General features: G+C 43.4%; 1 long non-coding RNA gene across 1 annotated transcript in view; it reads right to left on the minus strand.

Moving 5' to 3' along the window:
- Window positions 1-491: 491 nt before the first annotated feature.
- The window catches only part of LOC113878186, a 103,763-nt gene continuing 89,437 nt past the window's right edge, over window positions 492-14,817 (minus strand). The window contains exons 3-4 of the long non-coding RNA XR_003506930.1: window positions 4,024-4,159; window positions 492-1,882 (exon numbers count right to left, since the gene is read on the minus strand). This is a non-coding gene — a long non-coding RNA (uncharacterized LOC113878186). The remainder of the gene's footprint in view (window positions 1,883-4,023; window positions 4,160-14,817) is intronic.

Raw genomic sequence — 14,817 nt, forward strand, 5'->3', positions numbered from 1 at the left:
GTAGGTACCCTGAGGGGTTGCTCAGCCTCCCTGGTGTCCTCCAGGACATGAAAGACCTCCAGGCCTGCATGCTCGGAAGATTCAGAATATTTAGAGATCGGCAGATGGTTGGTTGAATTTCTTTTACCTTTTGGGGGAATGAAATGTTCTTGACTTGTGGACAAAGCTCTTAGGCTCCATTTAAGCACCTTGTTAAGACCATTGGATGAATGTTGTTGTGCAAAACAAGGATCCACATGGAGACTGCCACTGAGGCCTGCCTAGGCGGTAGGCTTAGCTGGATAGAAAGTGGTCAGGGGTTTCTTTAACTTTATTTAAGAATGAAAAACACAAAATTGGGAAGGAAAGTGGACTTCATCTCCCTAAATGGAATGACAGTAGAACAGAAAAACCTTTTTCTATCTCCAGAAGGGAATTGTGGCAGGAGAATAGGAGCTTTACGGGGAATTACTGGTATTACCAAAGGCTTTTCAAAATAGACTTGAAATGAATAGCTGTGCGCTCGTTTTATTACTGCCTTGTGAGTTTACATTTTGTTTTTGTGCGGTGTTTTTCTCCCCCTTATGAGACGGTTGCTAGGGCTTGTGAGCAAATAACCTTTATTGTGTTGAATTTGGGACTGAACATAATTATCTCATAATTTGGGTTCAGAGTGCCATTTTTGACAGTTGTATTATGCGCTTTTAGAGGAAAATTGAGGCCACATGCGGTAAGCTGCTTCCTATTCAGTTGCCCTTCAAGTTATGGTGTCTCAGCTTTCCCTTCCCCCATTACTCGGCAGCACTGCAGCCTCGGGACCAGATGCTGCCGGAGGCAATCATATGATCCAGTGTGGGTACCACCACACTCCAGCACCATCTCCTCTGAAAAGACCCTGCCCCTGTCAGTGCCTTTTCCCGGATGACTCTGTGGACATGCATCTCTAGGGATGCTCCTATCAGGAAAGTTGTGAGTCAACAGAAGTTTTGTCAATTGCATCAATGTTCCTAGCAACCTCCTTGACCATTTCAGAGATGCTTCATCTTCATTTCTGACTTCGTCTGTCTTGTGGGTGGCACTTTTTCCCTAACCTGTCCTACAGCATTTCTATAAAGGAGGGTAATGCACTGTGAACAAGCTCTGAAATGTACCAGGAGAGCACACTGCTTACAGAAATCCTTAAATAACCGTCTTTTTTTTTTTTTTCCTGTTCCTTCCTATTGCCTAGCAGACATTTGGGTTCACCTAGAAGCAGGTCGCGAGAAAAGAGTTAAAGGGCAGATGGTTTATTAGAGAAGGCACGCCAGGAAACACCAGTTGTTGTTGTTGTTCGTTCGCTCCTTTGGGTTCGATTGTTTGTTGCTGCAGCATGCCAGGGTTCCCTGTCCTTCACTGTTTCCCAGAGTTTGTTCAGATCCGTGTCCATTGAGTCGGTGATGCCATCCAACACCAGGAGGAGAGGGAGAGTAGATACAGGCAAGGGGAGGAAGTCAATATGAGGTGCATCTTGGAGCTGGTTCCTACTTAGGCAAGGTAGTGGGCCTCGATCCTTCCAGGGATCTCTAGGAAGCAGTGTAAAGACACCCCTCAGATCTGTGCCATGTGAGGGTGAGGAACTAGGGTTATTTATATCAGACTCCTTCAGTCACTGGTGGAGGGCTGCTTCTGGGGGAGAGAGTGGATGATATTTAATCAGTTCCTAGCACTCTACCTTCTACCCAGGCAGGGCTGTCGAAATCCAAGACAGCTCTTGGATGGTAAATGCTGGCAAATGGAAGCCAGGCCAAATGTAAGTGGCTGTGGGCAGGACACCAGCGCATCTGCTACATTCAGCTTCTCCGTCATGCCTGGGAGTTACTACACCCACTCTTCTTCATCGTTAAGTGTCTTCTAGCTGAATTCTCTGCAAATCAGAAAAAGGTTCTTAGAAACTTATTATTAGGAAAGTGAAGTTTTCCTTCAAAATATTTTCTTTATATAGAAACACTAGGAAATGGAACCAGTGGCCACAGCCAAGGCTTAACATCAAGCCTTTTCAAAATGCTCCATCCATCACTTGCAGTGGATATTTTTTATTGGGGTATAGTTGCTTTACAATGTTGTATTAGTTTCTGCTGTACAGCAAAGTGAATCAGCTATATATATCCACTCTTTTTTTGGATTTCCTTCGCATTAAGGTCACCACAGAGCACTGAGTAGAGTTCCCTATGCTATATTCCGTTGTTGTTTAGTTGCTAAGTCACGTCCAACTCTTTTGCAACCCCATGGACTGTGGCCCACCAGGCTTCTCGGTCCATGGGATTTCCCAGGTAAGAATACTGGAGTGGGTTGCCATTTCCTTCTCCATGGGATCTTCTTGACCCAGGGATTGAACCTGTGTCTCCTGCCTTGGCAGGCAGATTGTTTCCTGCTGAGCCACCAGGGAAGCTGTGCTATACAGTAGGTTCTCGTTAATTATCTGTTATACAAAGTAATGTGTACATGTCAATCCCAATCTCCCAGTTCATCCCACCCCTTTCCCCTCCTTGGTATCCATATGTTTGTTTTCTATGTATCTTAGACAATTTTTGAAAGTGTGTGCGTATCTCTGGGTACCTCATGAACCATGGTGTGGCAGGCAGACCATCTATAACTTGCCCAAGTAGGCAGGGCTCCAACAGAGGTATGGGATGCTGTCCTTTGCAGCTGGTACTTACAAAACACCGACAACTGAAGAGAGTGATTAAACCCAGGCATCCTAGTATCTATATCTTGGAGGCCCTGGAGCCTCACGTTCCCGGTGAGTCCTGCTTTGTCTTTATCCGTAATGGCTCTCTGGCAGCTGAACAAACCATGCCTTGGGTGGTTTCCTACTATTTTGAGGGTTGAAGAGTCTACGTTCCTAACATAGCATCAGATGAGGATCTTGGTGCTGAGAATTAAGCTCATGGAGTCTCTATTGCACAGAGATACTACACATGAGTGGAGCTGAACTTCCCTCACAGGCAAACTGATGGACTGGCATTTGGCAAAATGGACTGCAGGTCAGTTCTGCATCAGATCTGCCTAAGTGGCAGCCTGTATCAGATCCAGGGACCATTTCTATGCTGACTCCTCATTCTAGTCCCTGATGTGTAATTTGTGAGGTTTCAGAGCTAGAAAAAAACTTTAAAGATCATCCAGCCAACCTGTTTTGCTGATAAGGACCCTGCATTCCAGCATGGTTGAGTCACTAAACCCAAAGTCAAACAGGGAGTCAAGAGCTGGGCTGAAGGGAGAGAAAGCCAGTCTCTTCTCACTTCCCATGCAGTTAATAAAGCAGCAGAGGTTCTCAGTGGATTCAGGAGAAGTAAACGTTTGGGGCCACATTTATTTCTAGTATACCTGCTCAGGACAGTGCAAGGCTGTCTGGGAAGCTGAAGACTGAGACTCTCATGGCTCTCACACTGAGCTCTTTGCTTCCCAGCTCCCTTCCCTTACTTCCACTCCCCATTCATTCTCCATCCTATTTTCACTTCTTTTGTTTGTTTTTGGTGCCACAACCCAGGAACTATTTTCTCTCTCTTCTTATAGCTCATGTCCTTCATCCCAACTCCCTAATTCCCTTCCTCCACCATTTCTCTGTTCCCACTCTATCAGGTTCTTCCTCTTCTGTACTACTGTATTTCTCTTTCTCATATTTATCTATCACGTCTCTTAGCTGCCCTTTCCTAGACTCCCTGGCTCTCCCCCTCTGCCATCTTGGATCCTGGAAGCATACTTGGTTATGGTGGTAGGCAGCTTCTGTGATAGCCAATGATCCCCAGCTGGTCTCCATGCCCTCATGGAATCTCTTTCCTCTTGGTACAGGATGGACCTTGTATTAAATAACTCAGTTCTAATGAATAAAATATGACCAAAATGATGGGACATCATTTGTAAGCTTAGGTTTAAAGAGGCTGTGGCTTCCATCTTTGACTATGAGGAAGCCAGCTGCCATGTTGTAAACTGTCCTACTGAGAGGCCCACGGAACAAGGAACTGAAATCTCCAGCTAACAGCCAGCGAGGATCTCAGGTCGGCTTACCATCACATGAGTGATCTTCCTCTTGTGGAGCCTGGAGACAACTGCAGCCCCTCTGATACCTTGATGGTAGCCTGTGAGAGACCCCCAAGTCTGAGGCCCCCTGTTGAGATGCTCTTGGATTCCTGACCCACAGAAACTGTAACATGATAAATTAAAAAAAAAATTTTAAGTACTGTCAATTTACAATGTTGAAATCTCTGCACCCCTTTGAGAGCCTACCAGGCTCTTCTGTCCATAGGATTCTCCAGGCAAGAAAACTGGAGTGGGTTGCCATGCCCTCCTCCAGGGGATCTTCCTGATCCAGGGATCGAACCCATGTCTCTTACGTCTCCTGTACTGGCAGGTGAGTACTTTACCACTAGCACCACTTGGGAAGCCCCTTTGGGTTACTACAAAATATTGAGTAGAGTTCCCTATGATATGTAGTAGGTCCTTGTTGATTATTTTAATAATAGTGAAGTGTTTGTTTTCAGCTGCTAAGTTTGGGGGGCAGTTGGTTATGCTGCAAAACTAAAAATGCACAGTTGTCCTTTACAGACCTCCCCTCAGAAGTGCCTGTGCTCTCTGAGCAAGTTGCTGTGCTGGCTGGGCCTCAGTCTCCCCATCTGTGAGGCCTGGGGCTTAGAGGCTAGTGAGTGTCCCAAGTCTCCTGTCCACAAGGCTGTGTAGCCTGTGAAGTTGCAACAAGCCCTGTCTATTCAACTGTTCAGCATAGGAAGCCTGGTTAAACCTGCACGTCTTTGTACGTTAAGCTCCACATCTTTATATTTGCCTCAGATTTTTCATCCTAGTATCTGAGGTCTGTTTCTAATTTCTGACAGAATCGCAGTGGCCCATTGTGTGCCTCGCTCGGCCTGACACACCAGTTGCATTTTGGAGTCACGGCTATTGTCTTTTTCACCGCTAATCTCTTGTTTTGCAAAATCCCCATAGAACCTGTGAACAGAGAGAGTTGCCCTGGTGCCTGATCCAGGCACTCTGTGGCCCCCAAACAGGGTTGGATGATAGACAGACAGACAGCCTGTCTGCCACCCGAGGCATCTTTTCTTGCTTAAAAACTTGCTCCCCAGATTGCAGACTCCTTTCCAATGCTAGCAAAGACTGGAACATATTAAATAAGAGCAGAGCTGAAATTGGATGGAATGTCTCAGCCACTTAGATTCAGACCTCTTTCTGGGGAGCACGTGAGAAGGGGCTGGATGCGTGAATAACGTAGAAGATGTCTTCCATACCTGTCTCATACCATTCAAGCCTTAAGCAATGGTAACACAGTTTTTCTTAAACACGGCCTATAGCCCAGGATCCATCACTTATATATGGTGTCCATGGCAACCAGGCAATGGTATGGGATCCCTTCTCACTGGGGAATTCCTTTTATGGCGCATTTCCGAAACCAGCATGGCCAGTACACGAGTCTGCAGTTTCCCAGTTGCTTAGCAACCAGCTCCTATGCTCTAGTCACTAGGAACAGCAGACAGTTAAAAAACTGTTTGTCATCAGAATCATATGTTACATTCTCTCTACTTTGTCTCTTTAGAATCAAATAATTAGTGTGTGATAAGGATGCAGGAAAGGGCACCCACTCCCTGCGGTTAATGCCTCCACTGCTCCTGGCGGGCTGCTGCAGGCAGAGGGAGGGAGGAAAATGTTAGCATGCTTTTGGTTGGTAATTAAGCAGTGCAAGCCATCTGCACATTGAAAGCTCTACATTTTTCACATCTCGTGGGGGCATCGAGTAAGTACAGGGCCAGCAATCTGTGTACTTCATTCCCTCCCCAAAGCAGAAAAGCCAGGCTTCACCCACAGGTGTTCACTGGACCACCGCTCCTTGGCTGACATTCCTGGGAGGGCTGAGTTGGTTTGTTGGGTTTTTGGTAGAAAGGCAAGGAAGGAGGCCATGTGGCCCCCTTGAGTGACAGCCTTGGTTTTCAACCAGGGGTGATTTTGCCCCCCCTCTCTTTCAGGTGACATTTGGCAAGATCTGCAGACATTTTTGGTTGTCATAACTGGTGGGGGAGGGGGTTGTTATTGCTAACTAGCGGGTAGAGACCAGGGATGTTGCTAACCAATCTATGATGTTTAGGCAGAGGACAGTCCCCAACAACAAATTAGTAGCCTACCCACAATGCCAGTGTGCCGAGGTTGAGAAACCTCAACATTTGGAGAAATCAGAAGATCTATCCGCCTTGTTAAAAACCAACACAATAGCCGACTAGACAAGACAACTTGGCAAAATGTTGACAAGGTAAAGATGGGACTGATGAAAATCCATTGAGCAGACAATTCCAGGGACTTCTCTGGTGGTTCAGTGGTTAAGACTTCACCTTCCAATGCAGGGGGCAAGGGTTCGATCCCTGGTCAGGGAGCTAAGACCCCACATGCCTCATGGCCACTAAACCAAAACATAAAACAGAAGCAATATTGTAACAAATTCCATAAAGACTTTTGAAAAATAGACAATTCCAACTGGAATTTCTGTATGCATGGGACTCCTCTGCCCCTGCCAGCACTCACTTGGCACATGTAGAGCAAAGTCCCCCAGGAGTTTGTGGCAATGGAGGAACCTCTGAGGTTGCCTCCCTGTAGGAAAGAGAGAGAAAAGGGATGCAGCTTTGGCATTAGACAGATTGGGTTTCACATAACGAGTCCCTTGACTATGCACTGGGGCCTCTTAGTAAAAGACCTAAGAAGACCGTCTTCTCAACTCCAAAATGGGTTTTGTGAGAGCTACGTATCAGAACACGTGAAAACCCTGACCCCCATCCTGCTCTATTTCCCTTTGTGTATCAGCCCCAGGACCCCAATTGTTCTTTCTTGTACTTTGAACTTTTGAGGAATATGAACAAATGTGCTGATCTTACAATGACTGAGGTCATTTTATTTAGCAATGAGTCAAGGACAGAAGCATCATTTGGAGGACTGTTGGCTGGTTGGGTGTGTGTGCACGCACATGCCTGCTCAGTCATGTCCAAGTCTATGACCCCATGGGCTGTAGCCCACCAGGCTCCTCTGTTCATGGGGATTTTCCAGGCAAGAATACAGGAGTGGGTTGCCATTTCCTTCTCCAAGGGATTGTCCCAACTCAACACAGGATCAAACCTGTGTCTCTTGCTTTGGCAGGCAGAGTCTTTACCACTGCACCGCCTGGGAAATCCAGTGTTACCATTAAGAGTGTTACATTGCCTCCATCTTACTGGTTCTGTGACCCTGCAGAGTTATTTAACCTATCTGAGCAATTTCTTGTCTATGAAATGGGGATAATTATTACCTCTTGTGTTATTATAAAGATTAAAGATCATTATAAAGTGCCTAGCCTGGTATCCAATAAAAGGTAGGCACTTGATAATATGACAATATACATATCATGCAGGCACCTTACCTTATTTTTTTTAAGATTGGCATGTGTAATTCTAACCCAAGATCTTTTCCACTGATGCTGAGAATTAAGCTAATGCTGTGTGTTAGGAAGACACAACTGGCCTCTCTGTTTCATCTATGACAATCAGATTTCACTCAGTCATATATGGTAGTTCCAGTGGGCACAATATTATGTCAGCAGTTTGGAGGCTATTTCTATTTTCAGTCTGTGCTACCTCTCGGGGGGGGGGGGGGGTAATGAATGCCATACATTTAGTAACCATTTTTTTACTTGCTTGAAATCCTGAGACTGTCTCAGGACAATTCCTAGTTCTAATAAGTGTATTTTGGTCTGTGTTCCTATTACCTGAACCTTTAGCAATTTTCTAGACTGTAGCACATCCCCTGTACCCTCCACCCTGTCCTGAAACAGAAGCCTGTCCAGTCTCTGGGCCACTTGAAATGCCTCGTCACCTTTCTCAAAATTGCATCAACCCGAGCTACACATTTCTTACAAAGGTAATATTCTCTGTTTTTGTTCCTTATTCTTCCTAATAATTTCACAAAACACGTAGGCCTCTGTGGGCCCAGAGTCTTTGCTGCACACACTTGCAATGAATCCCAAGTCCTTTTTCTGGGTCACAATAGCTGGTTCGTAGTGGCAGTGCCATCTTCTATAGTTTGTACTCTCCCTCCCTATCATGCCCTTATTCTCAGCAAAGTTTGTCTGCTAAGATTTTGCCCACTCAGCCAGCCTCATTTAATCTCACCCCCGTTGGTTTCTTGTTCAACACCCAACAGAGACAGTCTCAAATCTCTAAACACTTAGAAATTCCACTGCTTATTCCAGACGGTTGAGTGATCCCACCTAATTTTGCCCAATCGACTCAAGGAGTACAGCCCTCACATGTCACTGCTAAGATTTTTCTCTTCCATAGGGGGATAATCAAATGATAAATTTAGAGGTTGCTTGCTCATCTTTTCCAAGCAGAATGATAGACTCTCACCTGGAAGCTGCAACAACCAGGAATGGCAGAAGGATATTTCTCAGACATGCATGAGCCCAGCTCTCCAGAATGCAGCAAACAGGAGCCTCATTTCTGAACAAGTAACAGAAGCCAGATCCACAGTCACCCCATGGCTGTGAGTGGGGAAAGCTTGAGGTTTCCCAGGAGGACCAGAAGCACTCAAAAAATGTGGCAACCAGAGCAGTGGCTAAGAAAGAGTCCAGGCAGGTTGGGGGCATCAGGCAGCTGAGTGCTGACACCACGTTTGGGATCCAGGATGACAGGAGACTTAAAACAGGGTACTATCAGAGCTCTGAAACAAGGCAAGGTTTTATCAGGGGATGAATCTGAGTTCCAGGAATGAGAGTAGTACAACTGAACCGAGCTAAGACAGAGACTTAAAACAATAAAGTACAGGGGTTAACAGAGAGGGAGGGAAGGGGTTGATGGCTTCTCTGGGGGCAAAGAATCTTCTCTGTATTCCTGTAACACTAGTACAGGTTCCTAGAAGATCCGTCAGTTGATCAGTTAGCAGGTAATGTTGACCTATGTACTCTGTGGGCATCATGCTTTGCATAAAGTTCCAGCAGAATGCTAACCTCATGAGGTGCCCAAGAAAAACATTCTACAATCACTAAGTCTGGGATCTTTGCAAACTGCAAGTGCCTCGTGGAAATCTACAGTGTATATAAGCATTTTAGAAGCTCAAACTTCTATGTTATAGAAATCTGTGTGTTTTATTCAACGTTTCTCCAATAGTTAACAACAGGATTCTTTTGTTACATGAAAATGATGAGCATCCTGTGGACATATTGTGAAAGACATTGTTCTAGAGAATTCCTAACCTGGTGTTCCCAGGCCCTTCACAACCCGGGCCCACCCTTGTTTCCCAACTTTACCTTCCTTTATTTTCCTACATTCCAACCACATTGAACTCTTTCCCCTTGTACCCGCCCCTGTTTCACATTTCCTTCTTTACTGTTACAGCAAGTGATTCACATCTACCCCCAAAAAAGGAAAAAATGCTGAGCCTTTCTCACTTTGGCACCCCCCCCCCCATTTCTAGTTATCCTTTAAGGATCAACTCAAAAGAGACACTCTGCCCCAGCCTCCCTGTTTCTATAAATGCTCCATTTTCTCCTCTGATTCTTTGTGTCACTGTATCTGTTACTTTTAGAGCACTCAGTACTTTTTGATTTGTATGGCCATTTACTCCTTTCTTATTAGAAGACAATCCATGACGGATTCATTTTTATATTCCTAGCCAAGAATACAGCTCACTTGTAGGATTGTTCAAGGGAACAGAAAGTAAGAAGCTATGAACAACAACAACAAATGATGTCCAAGGCAGAAGTAAGTTTCTCAATGCTCAGGCTAGAGATGGCAGCTCCTCTGGCTCACCTATTGTCAACTTAGGCTCACCTTTGTGAACAGACTCATCTATCATCCTGTGATGCCCCTGAGGCCCAGATCGCCTCGTTCCCCCAGAATGCTTTTCAACACAGTGCTCTGGAGAGTCCTAATCAACAGGTCAGGGTTGGCATGACAGAGAAATCTAATTGTCATCACTGATTTGGACTTTTCCATGAAGTGAAAGTTAGAGTTTAGCAGGCTGAACATTGAGGTGGTAATAATTTGGATCAAGGACTGTCCATAACAGAAAAGAGCAATTAGCAAAACTATTCATTATACTTTCATGTTGATGTCTCATCTCAAGGCTAATTATTTGTATAATTAACGTGTTACCAAATGCAAATAATTGATGAGCCTGATCTCTTAGAATGGAACACGAGTCTTGTGAAATGTAAATAGCTGTGAATTACTAACAGTTTCCTTTACATCGCCTAATAGGGCAACGCCTGTAAAATTAAACCATTTTAGTGTAATCCCATGTATGCTAACAGACTGACAAAGTAAAACAATACGATGCGTGCTTAAAGGCATTGAAAAAGCACAGGTTTTTAAATTCTCACTCTACTACTTTCTAGCTGTGACCTTGGGCAAGTTACTTAATCTCCGTTTACTCATGTTATTTATAAATCTCAGTTTCCGCATTTATGAAATGGGTGTAACAGTGGCCCCTAGTTCACAGGATTGTTGAGAATTAAATGAGGGTTGACTCATTTGTAAAGACTGCACAAAAAATGAGAGCCATTGTTTTCATTATTATACTTCGTGTTGCTTGGATTTTATACAGAAAGAAATATTGGATACATGTATATGTGTAGCTGAATCCCTTCACTGGAACTATCACAACATTGTTAATTGGCTATACTGCAATACAAAATAAAAAATTCAAAACAAAAAAAATTCGAGGGAAAGGGAATGTATACAGATGTCCCTGCTACAACACCATCTATGTGTTCCTGTAAAGTTCCTATGGTCTACAGCATAGCCCATTGAAAAGAACTGGACTACCTGGGATAAAAAAAAAATAAGGTTGGGAAGACCACTCAAAAAACCAGTACAATTTTGTAACCCAAGCACTAACAAAAACAATGTCAGTACTAACAAAATAGTAGCCCTACTAAACCTTAGCTTGAACATTGCACACTGCATTCCTTGAATTCAGGGACTGCTGGTGCTTCTTTTGAGATAAAAGTCCTGGAGAACATTCATTTCTAAGAGGGATCAGTTTAATCAAAATTAAACATGTGATTTAAGGAGTAGTGTTGTAGTTTAAAGGGAAATGTCTTCACAGATTCATCGTCTGTACCCCGACTTCTCATAGAAAGCATAACATGATGATAACAGGGATTCTTAAAGTCACTGAATCAGTTACTTTTTGCAGCTAAAAAAATTCAGCTTTTCTTAGAGGTAGTTGCTATAAGAAAGAGTGCCTCTGTGTCTCTGGTTGCTTCAAAATATTAACATGCTAAGAAAAATAATTGCATAGGAAACAACATGACTTCCGTGTTATATCAATTCCCTATTTACCTATGGCAGGTAAGGTAATTCACATGTAAAACACATGTTGTAGCACTACAGTTTGCATTGCCTATCTCCTACCAGTTGCTGTGACAGGAGCTAAGTATAATCATATGATTTAATCTGCACATTTTTAATCTAAGGTGGTGGGTATCCCTCTCTCTGATAAGGCTCAGGGACATTAACTTGCCTGAGATCACAAATTCTTAAGTAGCAAAGCCAGAATTCCTCTTTGGAATCGAACTGATTCCCAAATTCACATTCTTTATGACATTATACCCTTAAGAGCAGATGGAACAGGAAAGCAGACAGATACCCCTGGCTGTGTGATGAATAAAAGCCTGATTCCTAACCACAAGTCACTAACATTTAATCACATTTAATTCTCACAACACCCCTCCTACTTAGATATTCTTATCACCATTTTATAAATAAGAAAACTGAAGCTCCAAGGAGTTACAATTGGCTGATAGCCAAGCCAGGATTCAAAATTAGTCCTATCCAGTTCCTAAACTGGGGTGTTTCTCCCTATGTCCTATATATGTCTTTATGTTTAAAGACAGCATTCCTAAATATCTTAGTGTGTCTGCCTGCTAGTTTTCTAAAAAGCTGAGTTATACATCTCCACTTTCCCCTTCTCTCAGTCAGTGAATTTCACTGCATCATGTGCACACACGTACACCTGGAAATCCCCACAGGTGCAATTTATCAAGCATGCTTCATAGCACAACCATAAAATACTAGCCTCTTTCAGTGTTTATTTTTCTCTTTGTGCTATTTAAATTTGCCTTTTAAACAGCCTAGAAGAGAACCTATAACTAGAAAACGGTTACCTACTTAGGATTCGAGAAAAGCAGTTTGTTAAGCAGAACATCATTTATTGATTCTGTTAATGTATTTTTATTTTGTAATTCTTAAAAATAAAAAACTACTATTGCCTTCTTGGTTAAAGGGGTGACAGTGTATTTGATCAACAAATATAAGATTTCTTTGCCATAATAATGCTGTTCTTCATATGGAAATGTGATACCAATCTATTGATTGGAAAGCTAAGTGAAATTAGGAAAACCATGCATCAGCAAAATGAGAAGTTAGAAGAAATAAATAAATCCTAGAGCTGAAAAATACAATGACCGAACTGAAGAATTCAACAGAGTCTCAAAGGCAGACTCAATTCTGCAGAAGAAAGAATCGGTGACCTAGAAGACAGGACACTTGAAAGGTGAAAGAATGAAAGAGTGAAAAAAGCCTATAGAACCTGTGGGATATAATCAGTGGAAGCAATATTTGCATTATGAGAATTCTAGAAAGACAAGAGAAAAATGAACAAAGTATGTTTAAGGCAGTAATGGCTGGACTTCCAGTGGTTGAGAATCCACCTGCCAATGCAGAGGATCGCTGATCTGGGAATGCTGCAGAGCAACCAAGCCCATGGGCCACAACTACTGAACTTGTGCTCTAGAGCGTGTGAAGCACTGTTAAACTGCGTGCTGCAAATACTGAAGTCCTCACACCTAGAGCCTGTGCTCCACAGCAAGAGGAGCCACCACAGTGAGAAGCCCACGTGACACACAGAGCCGCCCCCACTCACTGAAACTAGAGAAAGCCCACAAGCAACAAAGACCCAGCACAGCCAAAAATATATTTTTTTTTATTTTTAGAAGTTTTAATAATGGCTCAAAACTTCCCCAACTTTGGGAAAGAAATGGACATCTAGATCCATGAGGCCCAAAGGACCTCAAATAAGTTGACCTTAAATAGGGTGACACCAGGACACATCATCATTAAATTGTCAAAAGTCAAAGAAAGAATTTTGAATGCAGCAAAATAAAAGAGAAGGTATCTCACAAGTTTATCAGTAGATTTCTCAACAGAAACTCTTTAGGCCAGAAGAGAATGGCATGATAAATTCAAAATATTCTGAATGTTTTTTGATACCAGTATGCTTTGATTTCTTTATCTTATTATCTTGTGTAACTTCTACAGGTTTCTCCCTTGTGGGTATCATGAGGCTTTTATAAAACAAGTTAAAATACCCTATTTTAAAGTGATAACCTCAATAGAATTCTCAGACTTTACACTTCTCATTCTCCAACCCCCTCCCCCCATCTTTTAGATTATGTTGTTGGTTTATGTACAATTTATAGTGACAGAAAAAAAAAAAATAAAACTATCAACCGAGAATTCTATACCAGGCAAAGTTGTCCTTGAGAAATACAGGAGAAATAAAGCCTTTCCCAAACAAATGGTGAGGGAGTTCATCATTAGACCAGCCTTACCAGAAATGCTAAAGGGAGCTCTTTGAGTGGAAATAAAAGGATTCCACTCAACATCATAAAAACATAAGAAGGCAATGTAAAACTCACTGCTATTGGTAAATATATAGTCGAAGTTAGATTCTGTAATATGGTAACAGCAGTGTGTAATTCACTTACAACCCTAGTTTAAGAGTTAAAAAACGCTGCCACTTCCTCTGACCACACCAGTCCCAGTGGGTTGGTGCCCTGCCTGATGCCAGTCCACCCCCACCCCCTGGGCAGGTGAGTGCACTCTGGGGCAGCCTCAGCAGCAGATGCTGGTGGGAGGCCCCCACACAGAGGTGGGGGCAAAACCACAGCTGAGCCTCAGAGGCTGTGCAAGCAGAGCTGAGAGATCTCCTTGCAGCTGTAGGAACCATAGATTTACACCCCTGCTGTTGGCTTTGTCAAGTCAGTACCTGGGGAACATCCAAATGGGGGATGGGTCTGGCTTTAGCAGATGTGGGCTTTGTGAGCAAGTACACATAGGGATTGGACCAGGCCAGAATCTGAGCTTCCTCCGTAACTCCCAGAGCAGGTCCAGGTGCATGATTGCTGCAGTCCAGGGACCTGACTTCAGTGATCTGCACAGGTGGCCTGGTGAAAACAATGCCTGAGAGACATCAGGGCCAACTGCCAGCATACTCACAGTTAAGGTGGGGCTGAGAGCAGTTCCAGTGACAGTGCAATTTGTGAGCACAATGGGTGAAAAGTGACACAGCAGAATACACTCACAGGTGAACAGCTCAAGAGGAGGAAAACCCAGTGACCTCTCTCAGTGAGAGTGCTCCAATTCTGCCTACCTCACACTGAAATCAGCAACACAGCTTAGAAACAGATCTGGGGCTCCCTATTCCAACAACTTTCTTATCTCTTCTTGCTATTCTTTGGAACTCTGCATTCAGATGTTTATATCTTTCCTTTTCTCCTTTGCTTTTTGCTTCTCTTCTTTTCACAGCTATTTGTAAGGCCTCCCCAGACAGCCATTTTGCTTTTTGGCATTTCTTTTCTATGGGAATGGTCTTGATCCCTGTCTCCTGTACAATGTCATGAACCTCATTCCATAGTTAACATTTCATGCAAAGATGAGCTTGATAAAGGACAGAAATGGTATGGACCTAACAGAAGCAGAAGATATTAAGAAGAGATGGCAAGAATACACAAGAGAACTGTACAAAAAAGATCTTCACGACCCAGATAATCAC

This window comes from Bos indicus x Bos taurus, chromosome 19 (genome assembly GCF_003369695.1).
Source record: "Bos indicus x Bos taurus breed Angus x Brahman F1 hybrid chromosome 19, Bos_hybrid_MaternalHap_v2.0, whole genome shotgun sequence".
NCBI classification, from domain to species: domain Eukaryota; kingdom Metazoa; phylum Chordata; class Mammalia; order Artiodactyla; family Bovidae; genus Bos; species Bos indicus x Bos taurus.